This window comes from Oculina patagonica, chromosome 14, assembly GCF_052425735.1.
Source record: "Oculina patagonica isolate OP01 chromosome 14, crgOcupat, whole genome shotgun sequence".
NCBI classification, from domain to species: Eukaryota; Metazoa; Cnidaria; class Anthozoa; order Scleractinia; family Oculinidae; genus Oculina; species Oculina patagonica.
Genome location: NC_135771.1, coordinates 7,203,841 through 7,210,870, shown reverse-complemented (window position 1 = coordinate 7,210,870; position 7,030 = coordinate 7,203,841). Strand labels below are relative to the sequence as shown.

Here is a 7,030-nt window from a genome sequence, read left to right as displayed (position 1 = left end):
ATGAGCCACAATTTTGTTATTGTAGAGAGGGGGAGAACATGGTCAAATGATTGGCTGTGTTAATGAACGATGTCCTTATCAGTGGTTCCACTTAGATTGCCTTAGGTTGAAAGCAGTTCCGAAATCTAAGACTTGGTACTGACCTGAGTGCCAAAAGCGTTGTAAAGGAAAATCTATGCGGATCCAAGGTGCAGACTAAATTGCTCCATTCCAGAATAAACTTGTGTTTTAATACATGATGTATATAAAATGTTATAATACATGTATATAAAATGCTTCACTACATGACACTTCAGAACACTATAATTATGATGAACAATGTTTACTTGGTTTCAAATTCATTACTACATGTAGTTCATTACAATGTTGATTGCAAAGTAAGTCTATTTTAAAAAGCTATTATGTATCAAATGATTACTCAAAGCTGGTTTTGTTAATGTTTGAAATAAACAATTTTATTTTTATTCAAAAGGAACAACCGAGTGACAAATATTTACAAGGGCACAACAAATTGTTACAATTTTATCTAAGGTGGGTACCGGTACATCCCCATTTCTCATAGCTACAAAGTCAATGGGTTGGTTGCACTTAAAATACTTTACTTCTTTCGAATGTTACCAATTACTCGTTCCACATGCAATCCTTCAGGTTTGTTCCACCTTAATACCACTGAGCTGCTTTTTACCCTTGGTGAAAGCTGGGATTTTGATTGTTGAACAAAACAATCCTACTGACCCTTGGATGTCAAAACCCCTGTCTGCTAGAATGACATCCCCAGGAGTAAGGTGATCTAAGGTGATCTGTTCTCTGTAAGAAACTTGTCACTTACCCTCCCACCCCAGCCTTCAGAAATAAAACTTAGGGTTCCTTGGGGTGTAGTTGCTATCAGATACTTTACAGTGTTATGATGCTTGTATGATGAAAATGTTTGGGCTCTTGCAAGGGGATTCAAAGATCGATCAAGGAAAATTTCAAAACAATCAATTATCACAACACAGTTCGGGCAATGTTTGCGAAAGTCCATTGGAAGGGTTTTTGTAGAACATCCCTGTCAGGCCAAATGATCAGAGGTTTAAGTTGCTGGTAAAGGACATCATTAACATGAAGAAATGTTCGTGACACAGTAGATTCACTGATGCCTCACTGTACCCCAGGTCCCTTCCTGATAAGTTCAGCCTTAGGCCCCAGGGGGGTACTCGAAGTATACATGATGGGGGGGTCTGACGTATTTTTTTTGGGTCGAAAATTTAAACGTTCGGTATTTTTTTGGGTCAAGAGATCTGTCGCGTATTTTTTTAGGTCTTAAAAAAATACGCATATTTTTTTGGGCCTTATATCCAAGCGAACTTTTCATTTCGGGTTTTCGTTGCGATCAGTGGATCAGAAAAATATTCATTTGAACCTTTTTTTCAGCGACATGTGTTCCGGAAAAACTGTTAATATTAAGAAGACAATACAATGTACATTTGTAATCTTGTTTACTTCTCCTGTTTTCTCTATGACTCATTACAATGATGTCCATCAATGTCTTTCATGTCGCTTTAGCTGCTCCCCGGACATACCAATTTCATAAGCTTATTGATGCAAAATCATGCATTAGAAAGTTCTGCTTATTTGAATAAATCAGTATTGAGGTATTTAAGTCTTGTATTTTTTTGGGTTGGGAATTTTGATGCAGGTATTTTTTTGGGTCTAAAATTTCAGGCTTGTGTATTTTTTTGGGTTTGCAATATGAAGCTCCGTTGGATCCCCCGTCATGTATACTTCGAGTACCCCCCCCCCCTGGGCGAATATACACATTAAAAACTTTTGGAAGGGGGTTAGCACTCCCTTTGAAGACTGCAATAAGTCCTTGACTAAATTAAATACACAAAGCAACAGCATCCAATAATTTTGGCAAACCAGTATAAAACAGAACCTTCTCATTATCCTCTTCAAATGAGTCCTTACATAAGAAGCTCAGTTTCAACTTTTCTTTTAGGGAGGCATTTTCCTTCTCCAGTCTCGGCATTTTCCAAGGTTTCTGTAAAATACTCAGCTGTGACTTCGGTCTGACAGGGTTGTCCTAAAACCCGGAATGCCGGAAACCCGGAAAACCAGATTGCCGGAAATCCGGATAAGAAAGCCCGGAATCCTAAAACCTGGAATGACCTTTTTTGTCTACGCCTTTTTCAACATAAATACATGGAAATATTACATGGTAATTTTTGGGGGAAATTTGAAGTTTGTTACGAGTTTCCAATTACGTTTCGAGTTAGCGACTCAAATTGTCAATTTCGATACAAAGTTCACAACTTCGTTCCGACTGAACATCGCAGTTTGGCTAGTTGAGGAGAAACAAAACATGTTGCGATAACTGAACTCAATGATTTTAAAGGAAACAAGTTGCGGCGGGAATATTCCAGCGATTCTTGCGGCTCGAGTTGCAAAACACTTTTTTGAACAAATAGTCGACGTCAATAAAAACCTTACATTGTTTTAAACTTGTGCAGATTAAAACCTTCTAGTTGTGTTATCAACAAGGGTTTTGCTACGCTTAATCGTTGGAAAAAAGGCATAAAAATAAAAATATAAAAGGCTCACAAACTTTAAATTAGGGACTGGTCAATAAGTACCAGGGGGGGTGGGCCGGAGCAATTGGAAAAGTGGTGGCTCGAAAATTTGTGACCCACCCTTTCCTTCTGGCCCAAAACTGATTGACCCACCCCTGATAGGGGGTTGAAATTTACATGACCCACCCCCTTTGCTAAAAAAAATTAAGGGACCAATCATTTCCTTTTCAACTGTTAGGAGTTGGAGGTTTTTGATTCGACTTCAGCTTTTAAAGTGAAATTCCCTACATAGACATTTTCCCTGATGGACACTGCGATTCCATGTACGTCTTTTTCCATTTTCTTAACACACCAAAGAAGGATGTAAGTTTTCCACATATTTGTGTGTAAAGTCCATGGGGAAATTTAGACACAAACATATGCAAAAAAACTGAATCAGTATGTAATATTAATTCATAATCAATTATTGAAGAGTTCATATTTTTATACAGAAATTAATACAAGAAACTTCAACCACTGTCCATCATTCATATTTGCAAAGTGTTTGACTAAAGAGTTTACTGTTGTTAAAAGGCCTAAAGCCCAGCGTGAATCTATGCAGGTTGAAGAGAGACAAGCAAAACTGATGTTAGGATCACAAGCCATCTAGGGGGGTCAGGGGGCATGCTCCCCGGGGAAATTTTTATTTTTGGGCCTTTTGAAATCGCTAGAAATTCTTTTAAAACTGCTGAAATTCTTTTAAAACTGCTGACACGGAGGACTGCTCACGCGGAGAAATTTATCAATTTTTATACTGATGAATTCAACTGTTCTTGGAACTATAACAGTTTAAAATTAGTGAATAAATAAGATGACCCACCCCCAACGTGTAGATCAAAATTACATAACCCACCCCTTTTCGAGGGCTCAAAAACTGATGACCCACCCCCTTTCTGCTCCGGCCCACCCCCCCCCCCCTGCACTTATTGACCAGTCCCTTAATGTTTAGAGAGCCGTAAACATGTTGGCGTGACAAATTTTAGTCTTCCCTGTCGCCTCGCTTCGGCTTCGATTAAAATCAACTTTATGTAAAGATGGGTAAACTATGCATCCAGTTTCATCCAGCTTACAAGGCGTAAAAAATATATTTTTGTACAAAAAAGGAAAATTTGACCAAATTTCTGCCGGCATAAAATTCATTTATCGGCAAATTACTTGCGTGATCGCTGGTGCGAAACGTTGCCTGACACTTCAATTTAATTATTGCATCCATCATCAAGCGACGAATATCGACAGCGTTTGATTGTTACCCATTTTCGAAAGGACGTGTTCATGATTAGATGCAATAGACGGTTTATGAATGTAATGCTTCTACTCACTATCAGTCAGAACATTGATCAGGGGTTAATTGCCGTCCTGCAGTTGTTCCCCGGTCAAACAAATATTGTGCAACTTGAGCCGCAAGAATCGCTGGAATATTCCCGCCGCAACTTGTTTCCTTTAAAATCATTGAGTTCAGTTATCGCAACATGTTTTGTTTCTCCTCAACTAGCCAAACTGCGATGTTCAGTCGGAACGAAGTTGTGAACTTTGTATCGAAATTGACAATTTGAGTCGCTAACTCGAAACGTAATTTGAAACTCGTAACAAACTTCAAATTTCCCCCCAAAATTACCATGTAATATTTCCATGTATTTATGTTGAAAAAGGCGTAGACAAAAAAGGTCATTCCGGGTTTTAGGATTCCAGGCTTTCTTATCCGGATTTCCGGCAATCTGGTTTTCCGGGTTTCCGGCATTCCGGGTTTTAGGACAACCCGTCGGCTAGCACTAAAAGCCGGAACGCCGCCGGAACGCCGGAACGCCGGAATACTAAAACTCGGAACGCAAAAAATATATCGTGTTTAATACCCTTACAAATATAAAGAGCTTATAGTAAACAGGCTAACCGAAGTACATAGTAGGCTAACCGAGGTGAATAGTAGGCCCTAACCGGAGTGAATAGTAGGATAACCGGAGTGAATAGTAAGCCTACTTTGCACTGCGGTTAGCCTACTATGTACTTCGGTTAGCCTGTTTACGGTTATCTCTTTATATTTGTAAGGGTATTAAACACGATATATTTTTTGCGTTCCGGGTATTAGTATTCCGGCGTTCCGGCGTTCTGTCGGCGTTCCGGCTTTTAGTACTAGCCCGACGTGCAAAGAAGTGTAAATATTCGAAGTTTTCTCGCCATGGTTAACTTCTGTGCTGTATTTGGCTGTTCAAATCGAGACAGGGATCGTCTTCCAGCTTTAATTACGCGATCGAACGAGAAAAAGCAAGCGTTGAGCAGGGAACGGCGAGCGACTTGGCTGGCGAGGATACGAAGAGATCTTTCTTCAAATCAAGGCGAATTCGTAAGAGTTTGCAGCGACCATTTTATAGCAGGTATGGAAATAATAATTTTCAAAGCTCAGAGAAAGCAGATGGCCGACAAATAAGATCGCGGCTAAAGTATCTTTGATCATCTTTGGGACCCGCGCTGTTTTCAAACTTAGGGCCTGTTTACATGGAAGGCGGGTGCCCCGGCTAACCGAGTTACCCGGCCAAGCGAGCTACCCTGGGCGAGCCAACTTTTCATACGTTTCTTAAGAAAACGTATTGAAGCCTTTACATGCTAGAAGGGTAACCCGCCTTGCCGGGGCACTCGGTCTACTTGCCCGGGGCACCCTTCTAGGCGGGATAGCTTTTTGCCATGTAAACGGTTATGGCCGAGCTATCCCGGCTTGCCGGGATAAGTTTTTGCGCGTGTTTTAAACTAAATTTGAAGTTAATGGCATAAAATGTATAAATTCTGGACCCAAACAGTGCTATTTGATCAAAATTAGTTTTATTGGTCGGCTGGAAATATTTCTTTGAGCACATTCGAAATTTTCGTGGGAATGATTATCCTAATTCACGACACAACAAATTTAATTTCAATTTGGCGGCCAAATACTGTTGAATTTCGATTGAATTTCGCCAAAAATGAACGCAGTAAATTTCTGAGAACTTGCACATCAAATTAAAATAGGTTTGAAGACGAAAAGCCTTGATTATTCAGTAAAAAGTCATATTTTTCTTCAATCATTTGGAGCTACATTGTTTTCCCACGCCGTGACACGCTTCAATGACGCTGTCTCATCTCGGGTAGAAGGGCTGTGAATTCTGCATGTAAAGGCGGGCTAGGTTTTATCCCTTCTAGCCGGGTAACTCGGTTAGCCGGGGCACCCTCCCTCCATGTAAACAGGCCCTTACTGATCTAGAGTTCGTCGGTGTTGTCGAGATCATACAGCTACATGTTAATTAACCTAGATAACAAAACTAAAGTCTACTTTATTTCTTAGGCAAACCTTCGTCGATCTACGATAAAAACAACCCGGACTGGGCTCCAAGTCAAAACCTTGGCCACGATCAACAACTGAAGAGCAAGCAAACACTTTCATCGATGAATCAAACTGCAGAGCTTGTCAGACGGGTTGACCTAAAACCCGGAATGCCGGAAACCCGGAATGCCGGACTGCCGGAAATCCGGATAAGAAAGCCCGGAATCCTAAAACCCGGAATGACCTTTTTTGAGTACGCCTTTTTCAATAAAATACGTGGAAATATGTTATTTTTGGAGGGATGGAAGTTTGTTACGAGTTTTCAATTACGTTGCGAGTTAGCGAATCAAATATTAAATTGTCAATTTTGATACAAAGTTCCCAACTTCGGCCCAACTGAACTTCGCAATTTAGCTAGTTGGGGAGAAACAAAACATGTTGTTTCAAAGTCATGGCGATATCTGAACTCAATGATTTTAAAGGAAACAAGTTGCAGCGGGAACATTCCAGCGATTCGTGCGGCTCAAGTTGCAAAACATTCGTTTGAACAAATAGTCGACGTCAATAACAACCGTACATTGTGTTAACTTGTGCAGATTAAGACCTTCTGTAGCTATGTTATCAACAAGGGCTTTGCTACGCTTAATCGTTGGGAAAAAGCCATAAAAATGAAACTATAAAAGGCTCAAACTTTAAATTAATGTTCAGCGAGTCGTAAACATGTTGGCGTGACAAATTAGTCTTCCCTGTCGCCTCGCTTCGGCTTCGATTAAAATCAACTTTATGTAAAGATCCTAATGGGTAAACCATGCATCCAGTTTCATCCGGCTTACAAACGCAAAAGACTTGAAAATTAAGATTATACCTCGCACAAAGCGTAAAAAATATTTTTTTTTACAAAAAAAGGAAAATTTGACCAAATTTCTGCCTGCAAAAAATTCATATATCGGCAAATTACTTGCGTGATCGCTGGTGCGAAACGTTGTCTGACACCAACTTAATTATTGCTTCCATCATGAATCGACGAATATATATCGACAGCGTTTGATACGTTTTCATGATTAGATGCAATAGACGGTATATGAATATAATGCTTCTACTCACTATCAGTCAGAACATTGATCAGAAGGTTGTTATTGTCGTCCTTCTTGTT

At 39.9% G+C, this 7,030-nt stretch overlaps 1 protein-coding gene, 1 long non-coding RNA gene and 1 pseudogene across 2 annotated transcripts in view; all 3 read right to left on the bottom strand.

The window, feature by feature from the left end:
* The window catches only part of LOC144638410 (uncharacterized), a 158,122-nt gene that overhangs the window by 42,870 nt on the left and 108,222 nt on the right, over positions 1-7,030 (bottom strand). The window lies entirely within an intron of this gene.
* LOC144638236 (carbohydrate sulfotransferase 11-like) overlaps positions 1-7,030 on the bottom strand; it is a 41,375-nt gene that overhangs the window by 9,195 nt on the left and 25,150 nt on the right. The window lies entirely within an intron of this gene.
* LOC144638938 (uncharacterized) lies at positions 227-2,011 on the bottom strand (annotated as a pseudogene).